Source organism: Solanum pennellii, chromosome 9 (genome assembly GCF_001406875.1).
Source record: "Solanum pennellii chromosome 9, SPENNV200".
Classification (NCBI taxonomy): domain Eukaryota; kingdom Viridiplantae; phylum Streptophyta; class Magnoliopsida; order Solanales; family Solanaceae; genus Solanum; species Solanum pennellii.
Genome location: NC_028645.1, coordinates 54443436 through 54455952, shown reverse-complemented (window position 1 = coordinate 54455952; position 12517 = coordinate 54443436). Strand labels below are relative to the sequence as shown.

General features: G+C 25.9%; 1 long non-coding RNA gene across 1 annotated transcript; it reads right to left on the bottom strand.

The window, feature by feature from the left end:
• Positions 1 to 8177: 8177 nt before the first annotated feature.
• On the bottom strand, positions 8178 to 8687 carry LOC114078613. Its single transcript, XR_003580263.1, has 2 exons — positions 8588 to 8687; positions 8178 to 8479 (listed from the first exon to the last, which is right to left on the bottom strand). It is a non-coding gene; the product is annotated as an uncharacterized LOC114078613 (long non-coding RNA).
• Positions 8688 to 12517: the final 3830 nt, after the last annotated feature.

The window sequence follows — 12517 nt, the reverse complement described above, 5'->3', positions numbered from 1 at the left end:
TATAACTTGATTGAAGAATGACACATCAAAATAGACCAGACAAAACATATTTCACCTAAATTCTTTTTCATACATGATCATCAAAAAAATTGTGAGATAGAAATTCAACAGACCAGTTCAAATTACAATCTTGCAGATTTATACACTAAGGCATTGTCATGTCAATATTTGAGAAGTTGTGATATAACATTGGAATACATTATCTCCAAGATGTCAAATAAAGTTTTCATCATATGAGTGAAATACGCATTGTACTCTTTTCCTTAATCATGTCTTGTCTCAATTGGATTTGCTTAATAGATTTTTAATAAGGCAACACTCAGGACATATTTTGTTTTCCTATTAAGATTTTAACGAAGCATATTATATATGAATTATTTCTTAGAAAAAGTGTTGTAAATTCATTAAAATTTGAACTGTTCATTTACTTAATGTATGTGAACTGCTTATATCCATTATAAACTACACTTAAAAGACATTTGAATAATGACATCTCTAATTCTATTCTACATATCTTTGATCTATATTCTTTTACAGTATACTGTTTATTTCTTATAACAATTTGTTTATTTCTTATAACAATTTAAAATAGTTTTATGAGATTGCACTATAATATCTGTTTTTTTTTTAATTAAAATAAAGGGAACAAGCATGCATAGTAAAGTCAGGCGAAAAGTGAATAAGATAGTTTTCATCTTTACTTTGTGACGTTATTTTCTGGTTTTTTTCAGATTTTGTTTTATTAGTTTTCAGTACTGGTTTTCAAGAATTGTTTTTCCGTATTCATTCTTTTATTTGTTTATTAATTTTGAGAAAAAAATATTATTATAGAATTTTGAATCTTAAGAAATAATATTAAAAATAAATAATTAAGAATCATTTGATCTGAAACACAAGGTATAATAATCTCAAGAATAAAATACAGTGAATAAATTAAAATTTTAAAATTTTTAAATAATTATATTTTTTTCAAAATAATTAATTAATGTACACTAAATAAAATTATTTATAATTTTTAATTGATTAAAATAAACACGTAAAAAGGAACAAGTAAAAAAAGAAAATTAAATGGTAAACAGAGGGAGTAGCAACTATTGTTAAAGAAAGAAAATATTATATTTTATGTAAAAAGGGACAAGTAAAAAAAGGAAAATTAAAGGGTAAACTGAGGGAGAGGGAGTAAGCAACTATTATTAAAGAAAGAAAATATTATATTCTCTGCTCCAACAATAACTTTTTACAATACTAAATATAATTGTCCAATAATATTAGTTTAAATTTAAAAAATTAAGAAATTATTTATTTTTTATTTCTATTATATTATTATCATTAAATACTTTTTTTGTCTTTAATTACTTATTCACTTTTGAACTGATATATCTATTAAAAATATATATAATTAACATTGTGAGTTTACCGTTTTGCCCTTTTTACTTATGAAGTGGATAAATTAAAACATAAAATTCTCAAAAAAATTGTCATTTTTTAAAATAATAAATTGAAGGGATAGTAAATTAAAAAATATTTTTTTTAATTTAATAAAATACACAAATAATTAGAAACAGATGAAATATAATTGTCATCTAACATTTTTTTCAAACATTAAATTTAATAAAATAAAAAATCATATTATAATATTACTCTATTATTTATTATTTGTGATGTATGAAACTTTTCGAACAAGAGTAATATTGAACGAGGGAATAACAAAAATAGGGCACAAAACACAGCATTTTACGTTGAGGCGTGTAGGTTTAAAAAGTCCACTTCAACTTTATTTAATGACTATGTTGTGTGTGGCTGCTTTGCTTAGAGATGGGAGAATCAGGATTAGCAGTGAAAAGAAAAAACACTATAATTAATTGTTTTGGTGTGTACATTGGAATATGCACCATCTTAGAAAAGTGCAAACAAATTGTCGTAATAAATAAAATATATTTTTTCCATTTAAAAATCATCCCCTTGTTCTTTAAAAAAAGTCATAACTAGGAACAACAATTATTTTGATTTACTCTTTTAAACTATTATTTATTTGTGACTTATTTATACTTTTTTATTTTACAAAATAAAAATTATAAGAGTAAGATGAGAATATTTTAATTAATTTTATCCTAATTTGATAAATTAACAAGTACTAATTTAATATAATTATTCATAATAAGATAAACAATTAATACAAAAACTATGTTAAGAAATATAATCACGATTAGGAAATAAGAACTATTTTTATGAACTTGTTATTAACTAAATAGAATCTATTTAATATATTTTCTTGATTACATAAGAAATCACTTATTGAAATTGTTACAAGTTTGCAAAAGATAATTTGTATTTTTATTGCATAATATACCACTTATTTTAAACCAAAATAATAAAGTAAAAACACCAAATATAAATCGGAGGGAATGTGTGGGATTTTAGCGGGGTATAAATTTAAGGTTTTTTGAAATTTATAGCTTGTGTATATCTTTGTACCTAAAAAATTATCTCATTAAAAAGCTAATGAGAATTTAAAATTAAATTACTTTTTAGACATTTAAATAAGTGGATGAAATGAGCTAGTAGTAGGTAATAGAGAAAATAGGCGTTTGACATGAACCTGGTAAAACTGGGAAAAAATATTGATTTGGACAATTAAGTTAAATTTTTTTGAAATATAATTATACTTTACAGCACTTTGTTTTAAAAGTAGTAAAGCTTTGTGAGAGAATTTTCATTGAACTTACTTGAAAATCGATTTTGTTTCACGCCGTTAAGTTTGTTAAAAGCTTAAAATCGCTGACCTATCAACAGTTTTGTTCATATATTTTTTTAATTTTTAAAAAGAAAATTGATGTCAATGTAACATTTTTATACAAAAAAATATTTTTTTATTGAAAACCACTACCTAGACAGTGATTTTAGTGGGACTTTTTTTTGGAGAAAAGCAGCTATTTGTGTGAATTTTTTTTTAAAAAAAAATCGCTCCCTTAGCAATTATTTTAGTACTTTCTTAATGAAAAAATTATTCTGCCAATAGTACTAGTAAAATTCTCTTTTTTAAAATATCTCTGCTAATTATTTTTTTTAAAAAAATTATATTAAATATTGGTGAGTTTTTATTTTATTTTGACCATAAAAAAATGCTTTACAATTCTTAGTGAAGATTTCACTAAGTGATTTTCTTTTTTTTTTAAAAATCCAAATTATTTTGTTTTTTAAAAATCACTTCAATACCATCATTTACGTATAAAAAGAATTTTAAAAGTCGCTACCAAAGCAGCTAGGGGTGTTCATGATTCAGTTTGAATAGGTTATTGGTTAAAATTAATATTAAATAAAAATTAATCAATTTTTAAATTTCTAAAACCAAACCGAAATTTTAAAAAAAAAACAGTCGATTTGGCTATTGTTGGTTTGATTTAGTTTTGTTCAACTTTTTTAGTTATTTCGATTTGAAAGTATATAGTTTGTTGAGGGATATGCATTTCGATAGACACAATTCATAGTACATAAACAATCCATAGAAAAACTATTGTAAATTTTATTAAGTAAACTAGTCATAAAACAACTGAAAGAGAACTAAAAAATTTGTTACGTTGTTAGAAGACTAATTTCTAAAAAGAGAAAACAATTCATATGAATAGTAAAATATCAATACTAGCAGAGTTGTCTTGGATAGAGATATAACATATTAAATCTTGCATGTAGTGGCACTTGAGAATTTTTCCTAATAGACCAAAAAAAAAATCATTACTCCGAACTAATCAATTATTATCTTCTTTAGTTTAGCTTGAGCTCTAAATTACTCAATACTCAAAATTGTGTCCGAATATTCTAGAAAAAAAAATACAGTATGTCAGGTAATATTTACAAACATAAATATGCTCTACCTTTTTTTTTTTAGAAAAGACAATAAGAAAAGAGTATAAACTTCTATTATGGATCAAATTTTAAGAGCCAAAATTAAATAGAAGAAAGAATTAATAAGCTATAAAGTAATACCTTTTGCAACTATTTCAAGTTTTTGAAATTAAAATTTCAAAACCAACAAAAGAAATGAGAACATGTAACTAGTAAGTTGAAAAGTAGTATCTTTTTCGACTATTTCAAAAGTTTATATTTCTTATAAAGGATCTTCAATCTTACATTATGTATATGCTGAACGTAATCATTGTTGAGTACAAACAAGAGCTTCAACTGTCTTTGGTGGCAAAGAATTTCGATAACAATCAAATATACGAACACCAGCATTAAAAATAGATTCTGAAGAAACAATCTCTTGCAATTCTAGAGACAACTGGATATCTTTCAAATGAAACTTTTCACCAAGTTAAAATATTATCTTCTCTACATCGTCCTTCAAATACTTGTCAAGATCAAATTTATCATCAACATTATCATTTTCTTTTTCAAGAATTGCCACACATCAGAAGTATCTATTACACTAACTTCACTCATCGTATCAGTTTTATCTCCAACAGTTTCACGAGAGTTCCATCAATAGAATTTTTGTAATGATTATATAAGTTAATTAAAGTATCAATTACTCTGTCAGATTTACTATATCCCTCCACAGAAATATAATAATTCTTGAAAAAAATCACATACTTTATTTTGAAACGAGGATCCAACGCCCAACAGCAACCAACAACATATGCATATCATCAAAATCACCCTAATATTACATTTCATCTTCTTAGACATACTAGTCAAAAGAGAATTATCACACTTTGAATAATTGACAATTATTCTTTGAAGATCAAAAAGCTCATGAAACAAAATATTCGAAGTAATATGTGAAGTACTCGAAAATTCGAAAGTGATTTAATAGAAGATCTCTAAAAACATGAGGAATACATTAACATCTCTCCAGTCTTCTGAAGATGGATGCTCTATCTTTCCACCTCAGTCAAGATAATATTCAAAATCAAGTTTAAAATATGGACATTGCACCTAACATGTAAAAAATTAATTTCCATGATAACACATTTCTAATCACTGATTCTCCCTTTTAAGTGTGTGATTGATGCATTATCAAGTGTTGATGTAAGTAGCTTTTCTATTTCCCAATCTGACAAACAAGATTTAATAGCATAGTCTCACTTTTGTGATCTAGAGTTTGAAAAAAATTTAGAATCTTTTTTTGCAACTTCCACTCATCATCAGTAATGACTATATACATAAAATTTTGGAGTGAATTTCATGTGCTACTAGTGATACAAACATGCTGACCTTTAACAAGTCCTTTAAGCTTTTTCTTATTCATATTGATAAATTTGTAAGCATTGTCTAGCAAATGTAATTTGAGATGACAACTCATAATTTGACAAAATAAATGATATTAGTCTCATAAAGCCTTCACCCTCAGTGACTCTACATGGTTATCCATTGATTATAACAAACTCGGCAATGGACCTTCTCACTTTGGTGACATTATAAACAACCTTCTCCAAATCTATTGGTCCCCCACTTTTAATAGGTTTAAGAGTTCTTTACTTTTTATCAACAGACACTACAACAAATTCGATTATCAGGGACAAATAATTTTGTCATTTATAAATCATATTTCATCACTAAAAATTTTGTGAGACACAAAAATAATTCATCACTCAGTCGTCACTAAATGTGTGTCTCTATAAGTATACAAAAACGATTTAGTGTTTCATCGCTAAACGTATTATATTAACTACAAGAATATTTGTTTTAGTTAATAGTATGCTTTGTCACTAGGAAGGTTACTACTACCGACAAAGTTATATTGTCGCTAATTATTTTACTTCAATCAGTGACAAAATCAATTGTCTCTAAAGATATATGCATTTCATAGTTGAACAAAATCTAATTTCGTCACTAATGACTATATTTTATGTACAAAAAATTATTTTGTTCTTAAATGTATTAGGAATAAAATTTATCATTATAAAAATGATTTATTTTCCTATGATATACATATATATCTCATATCTCAATTTTTTTCGGCCCCTGACACAACCTTAAGGTTGGAAGTGAAGAGTGTTTACCATCAGATCAACTGTCTCTTGTCTTTCATTTAATTTTTATGTTGTACTTCGTTCACTTCTTTCAAATATAACTTTTGTAGAAATAATATATTATATGATTATTTATACTCATACACAAATACATGAAATTTATCACCTACAATTCTTTCAAATGTAGATTATATTTTAATTAAACGTGTATCTTTTTAATATCTTTAAATATATTCAGTACGATTTTATCATTTTATTTATTTATTTTTGTAAATTTTAAAAATTATTCAGTACAATTATAAATTTGTTTAAAATTAAATTTTTGATTTTATTAAAAAAAGAGATAATGCACAAGTACCCCCTCAACCTATGCCTGAAATCTCAGAGACACACTTATATTATTCTAAGGTCCTATTATTCCCTTGGACTTATTTTATTAATAATTTTGTACCCCTTTTCAGCCTACGTGGCACTATCTTGTGGCTCCAATGCTGGTTGACTTTTTTTTTCAAGTTAGTGCCACGTAGGCCGAAAAGGGGTAGAGAATTACTTATAAAATAAGTTCACGAAGGTAATAGTACCTTAGTATAGTATAAGTGAATCTCTGGAATTTTGGGTATAGGTTGAGAGGGTACTTGTGCATTTTCCCTTAAAAAATGAATAATCGATTCAAGTTGAACATCGATACCTATAGCTATAGTACTTATTCATAATATATTTGAAATCCTAGTTTGTTCATTTTTTTTATTTGTGCTTTCATTTTTTTAGTTTATTTCAATTTTCACACTGATAGGAAAAGTTAATAGAAATTCATGAAATATATTGCAGCTTTGCAAAGTCTAAATTTTTAAGTCGATGTTATCTCTATATAGTTACTCTACATGTACATATCTGAAATTACTATTAAATATGTACATATTTATAGATAAAAGCAACTAGATCGACTTAGTCTAGGTATTTAACCAATCACAAATAAATAGACACAAAAAAAAATTAGCACACACTTGAGAAATTATATTTTTTTTATCATGCTTAGCAATCAAAGTTTAACAAATAAAAAATAAAAGTGCTAAACCAATAAATATCACTGATCTAGTGGTAGAACCGTGCCCCACTCACAATACTTATAACCTGGATTGTATTTTTCAAATGATGCATTTTATAATTAGATAATTTAGGAAAATTGATGTATTAAACTTCTTTGTTTTTACAAAATCGATCAAATTTGTTGGTATTAATATTTTCACTTGTCAATTAACGAGACTCGTTTTATTTCTTATGAAGCACTTGTATTATTTTTTTTTGTAAGTTGTTACTTGTAATTATAAACAATTGTAGCATAAAAAAATTGTATTTAGCTATGAATTTTTTCGTAGCAGACATTTGAATTATTAACTACAAATTTGAAGTCGTCACTATTTAACACCTTACATATTTTGTGACAATTTTTTTGTTGTCACTAAATAACAGATTTAGTAAAGACAATAAAATATTTATCACCGATTATTTATATTAATAGTGACGAAATAAATGTCATAATTAAATCTAAATTTTCATAACTAAAATTTATAATACTTAACTGTGAACTCTGATTTGTCGATATTGTAACAACATATTTTTTAGATGAAAATTTTTTATGCCCAAAATTTAATAAATAATAAGAAAAATATATTTTTTAATGAATTAGATACATTATTAGTGACGAAATAATGTGTCACCGATAACTTTTAAATTCGTGAGTGACATATCAAATGACACCAATTAATTTTTTGGTGGTAAACTTTAGTGGACAAAACTTTGCTACGAATTTTTATGTTTCGTCACTAAAAGTATGTGTCACATATATTTAAGCATGATAAGTAAAATTTTGTTACTAAAAGCGAATAATTAGTGACGAATTTGATGTCATACTAGTATTGACGAAATAATGTGTCACTGATAACTTTAAATTCGTGACTAACACTACTTAACAAATGACACCAAATAATTTTTTGGTGGAAAACTTTAGTGGACAAAACTTTGCGACGAATTTTTATGTTTCGTCACTAAAAGTATGTGTCTCATATATTTAAGCATGAAAAGTAAATTTTATACTAAAAGCGAATAATTAGTGACAGATTTGATATCGTAACTAATAATTTTATAGCTATAGATCATATTTGTTGTAGTGAGACTTGAAAGGGTATTTCATACACTTAGTAAATGTCCCAAAGATAAGAAATCTCATTCTTACTAGTCCAAGCAAAGTCTTTGAAACAATAGTTACATTTTGCCTTCACTTCACCCACTTTACTAGTAATCTCTGAAAAATGATCCTAAACTTCAGAGATTTTTCTAGCACTTTCTCCCGAGTCCAGATTTTTTTTTTATTTCTTCATAGGATTCAGAGGATTGTTCAAAGAAGAAGTTTTTGAAAAATAATTACCTTTTGCTTGAGTTTTATCTATTGTAGAATTTTCTACTTGAGGCTGAACTTCCAAATCTTCAACCTCTATTGGTAGTTTCATCTGAAATTCGCATAGAAAAAAGAAATATGAAAAATTTCAGTTTTTAAGTCATGCTTTCTAGATAAAATTAGAGAAAATCAAAAAAAAAAATATAATACAAAAAATTACCTTCAATCTTCACTTTTTCTTGTATTTGAAGTTGAGAACTTTAAGAAGATGGAGAAGAAAAGACCGATATGACTAAAAAAGAAGAAGAGAAGGAGCAAAAGACTACTTTGAGAATTTTTAAATATAAGAAAATTGCAAAGACTAAAGTTGCGTGCATATATATGTTTTTTAAGAACTGCACTATGAATTTGTTAGGTAGGTATGTAAAAATCACTTAAATAATAATTTTTTTTGTGGAGTTAGAATTACGATTTTAAAAGTTAGACTGAAATTTAAGTGTTGGCTTAAGAAAATGTTAAAATTAAACACTTAAATTAATTAAAATTTAATAAAATATTTACATTTTATTTATGAATAATATATAACTAATTATAAAATAACTAAACTATCTTGTGGTCCCATCGTGTGTTGACAACTTTTTTCAAACTAGTGCCACGTAGGCCGAAAAGGGGTAGAAAAATTATTTATAAAATAAGCTCAGGGGGTAATAGGACCTTAAGATAGTATAAGTGTGTCTCTGACACTTCAGAAATAAGTTGAGGGGGTACTTATGCATTTTCTCAAATATATATATGTAATTTAACGGTTTGGTTACTTTTTGCGGATATTTTTTTTGTCAAATCAAAACCAAACAAAATAGTATCCGTTTTCAAAATTCAAAAATCAAACCTAACCAAACCAATCATATTTTGTTTTTTTAATCGATTTGGTTCGAATTGCGATTCAATTTGATTGTTTAAATATAACCATGAACAACCCTAAAGGCAGCTTTTTAGTGATTTTCTTGGCAGTGATTTTGATGAAAATATTATTTTTTAATAAATAATCGTTGTCTAGGCAACGATTTTTGAAACAAAAAGTTTTTTTAATAACAATGCTGCACCGCAATAATTTTAATTGTTTTTTGAAAAAATCACCAACAATTAATAAAAAAATTTTAAAAAAGTAATTGGCAGCAATATTTTTCTTTAAAAAGTTAGTTTTATTAAAATAGCTACCAAGTCAATGATTTAAAGGAAAAAATTTCCACACAAAGCAGCAATTTTATAAAAAAAAAAAAAAAAAGAGAAGAAATTCCCACTAAAATAGCAGCCTAATTTTTTTAAAAAAAAACCGCCAAAAACATTGCATGACCAGCGATTTCTTTTTTAAGAAAGGACAAAATCGTTGGTAAGTAAGCGATTTTGATCTTTTAACAGGCTTAACGGTGTGAAAACAAAATTGCTATGTCAGTAGCGATTTCGCCCTTTTGGTTAAAAAAGAAATTGATGTACCCTTTTGAAATTTTTGGCAATTTTTTTCCCTTTAGGATTCAGACTTTGTATACATTGATCTTGAATTGGGGATGCCCAATTGAATTTACGAGTTTTTTTGGGCACGGTGGCACAATATAATTGAGAATTTACGGAAAGTTTGGTAGAAAAAATAATGCGGAGACTAATAACATAAGAATTAGTAATGTAGGGATTAGAAGTGCTAGAATTTATAATGCAGAGTATATTTTTTTATCAAGTGTTTGGTTCATTACTTTTTGACGTCATCTTATGTTTGGATTAAAACTCTACACAAAAACATCTTTCCAATTATACCCTTGCATTATTATGATATTTTCTATTTTATGTAATTGATCAAGGTAGACAACTACCGGGACAATATTATTTTTTATGACCTTCTACTAGCAAGAGAAACAATTTTGTTATCATGTTTTCTATTTTCTAACTTGAATTATTTGAGGGTAAACAATTATCATTTCTAATAAGTTAATCACTTAAAACGTTAATTTTCAATTTAGAATAGATAATCCATCTACTCTAAAACCAAAAAATATGGTAAACAATAATAGATCAAATAAATCATCTACATTTGCACATAAAAATTACAATTTATAAATTCTTCAAAATACAAATAATTAGAAACCACATATAAATCAACAAATAATATATTAAATTAACACCACAAATGTCTTGTGGTGATATATTTACATTTTTAGTTAGTAAATGTTAAAGAACTCACATTTCACATATTTTATCGATATGTATTGCATTTATTTATTAACAGTCAACTCTTTCTAAATGATAAAATTTGTGAGTTAGTTTATTAAAATAAAATTTCTAGTACAAATATAAAAAATAAAATCAAGAAAATAAATAAAATAATTTGAGGGGTATTTTTATCTTTATATAGACAAAATTATTAATATCAAATGGAAACATGTCAAAAGAACAGGTCCAATTAAGCTGACGCAACGAGTTTACACCAGTGTTGTAAAATTAGAGTCACACTAGAGTTAGAATACTTATATTAATTAATATTATATTATAACTAGGATTAGATCATGTACTATTATTATTATTATTATTATTATTATTATTATTATTATTATTATTATTATTATTATTATTATTATTATTGTAGTAGTAGTAGTAATAAGTATTGTAGTAGGACTCTAAATATAGTTAACGTAGAACTCTACAATTGTCTCCCTATATAAGGAGCTTGTAACTCAACATTATTTTCATCAATATAATCCTTGATTTCTATTATCCTACACTGAGATTTCTACATGGTATCAGAGCATAAAAGCTCTTTCACTCTTTTAGTATTGATTAAAAAAAAACACATGTCAATTGCAATGGTCCCTTTTACCAGTACTATGTCGACCTCCTCACTACACCAACTCGTTTACACTTGCTCCATCAAACTTAAGCCAGCAAACTACCTCATATGGGGAACACAAATATCTAAATTGATTCAGGGGATGAAACTAACATATCTCATCTATGAACCAAGTAAAAATAGTTGTTTCGTTGGACAAACTGCCAGGAAAGTTGTAGCGGTTGAAAATGATGCAAAAGATAATGACACCATTTATGATTGAAAGGAGAAAAATGTGTTGCTAAGGAGTTTGGATCTCAGGCTCATTAACCGAAGAAAGCATGTATCTATTGTGGGCTACTCAACTGCCAAGGATACGTGTGAATGCTTGAAAAAAATTATATTCAAACAACAAAAGTAAATCAATTTTGCTAAATGTTTAGGTCTCAAATACAAGACTGTCATGATCGGGCAGCACCACCTAGAAGTAACATGGCGTACTTGACCTCTCAGAGGTCTTATACAAGCCCATAGTTATTATTCATCGCATTGTCATAGGTAAATTTAGTGGAAAATTTAAAACTTTTCATAGAACATCATATGCTAGAAACCTCATTTCATATATATATAAATACTAGTTTCCGGGCACGCGCTTTGCGCGTGTAACAAATGAGTGTATTATTTCTTAAAAGATAATACTACTTAATAATAAAATATGTCTAATTGAGATTTCTTACTTTGTTTTACAACTAATTGTGACACTCCAATTTTCTGACCTCCAAGTGAATGCATCGAGATAATAATATGAGAAATTAATAAAATAAACTTTGTTTGTAATTCAAAAAATAAGTTTGCAAAGCTAAAAGGAAAAATAACAACTATCTAAATTAAATTTCTTGATAGTTCCGTTTTATTGGTAGAATAATGCTAGATAGTGTAAGATTAACTTTGAGTGAAGGAAAACAAAACCTTTCAACTTTTTTAATGAATGTGTTTTAAGTATTGTATTAAATTTTTATCCACAAACACTTTAAACTAATAAGTTAACTATAAATATTTTAAACTAAGATGTAAAAAGTTTTAGCATTTATATTTTAAAAATCAGGATATTTATGAATAACTACTATTTTTATATAAAATTTAATTCTGTCATACATAACTTATCCACCATTAATCTAATATTATATGTTTCACCTTTTTTTCCATAAAAAGAAAAGAAAAGAGTAAACATCCTATTTTATCACATTCATTTTTAATGATGAAAATTAATGTATATGTAAAAATTATAAGTACGGAGAAAAGAAAAAAAAAAGGTACACATGAGCAAGATAATTA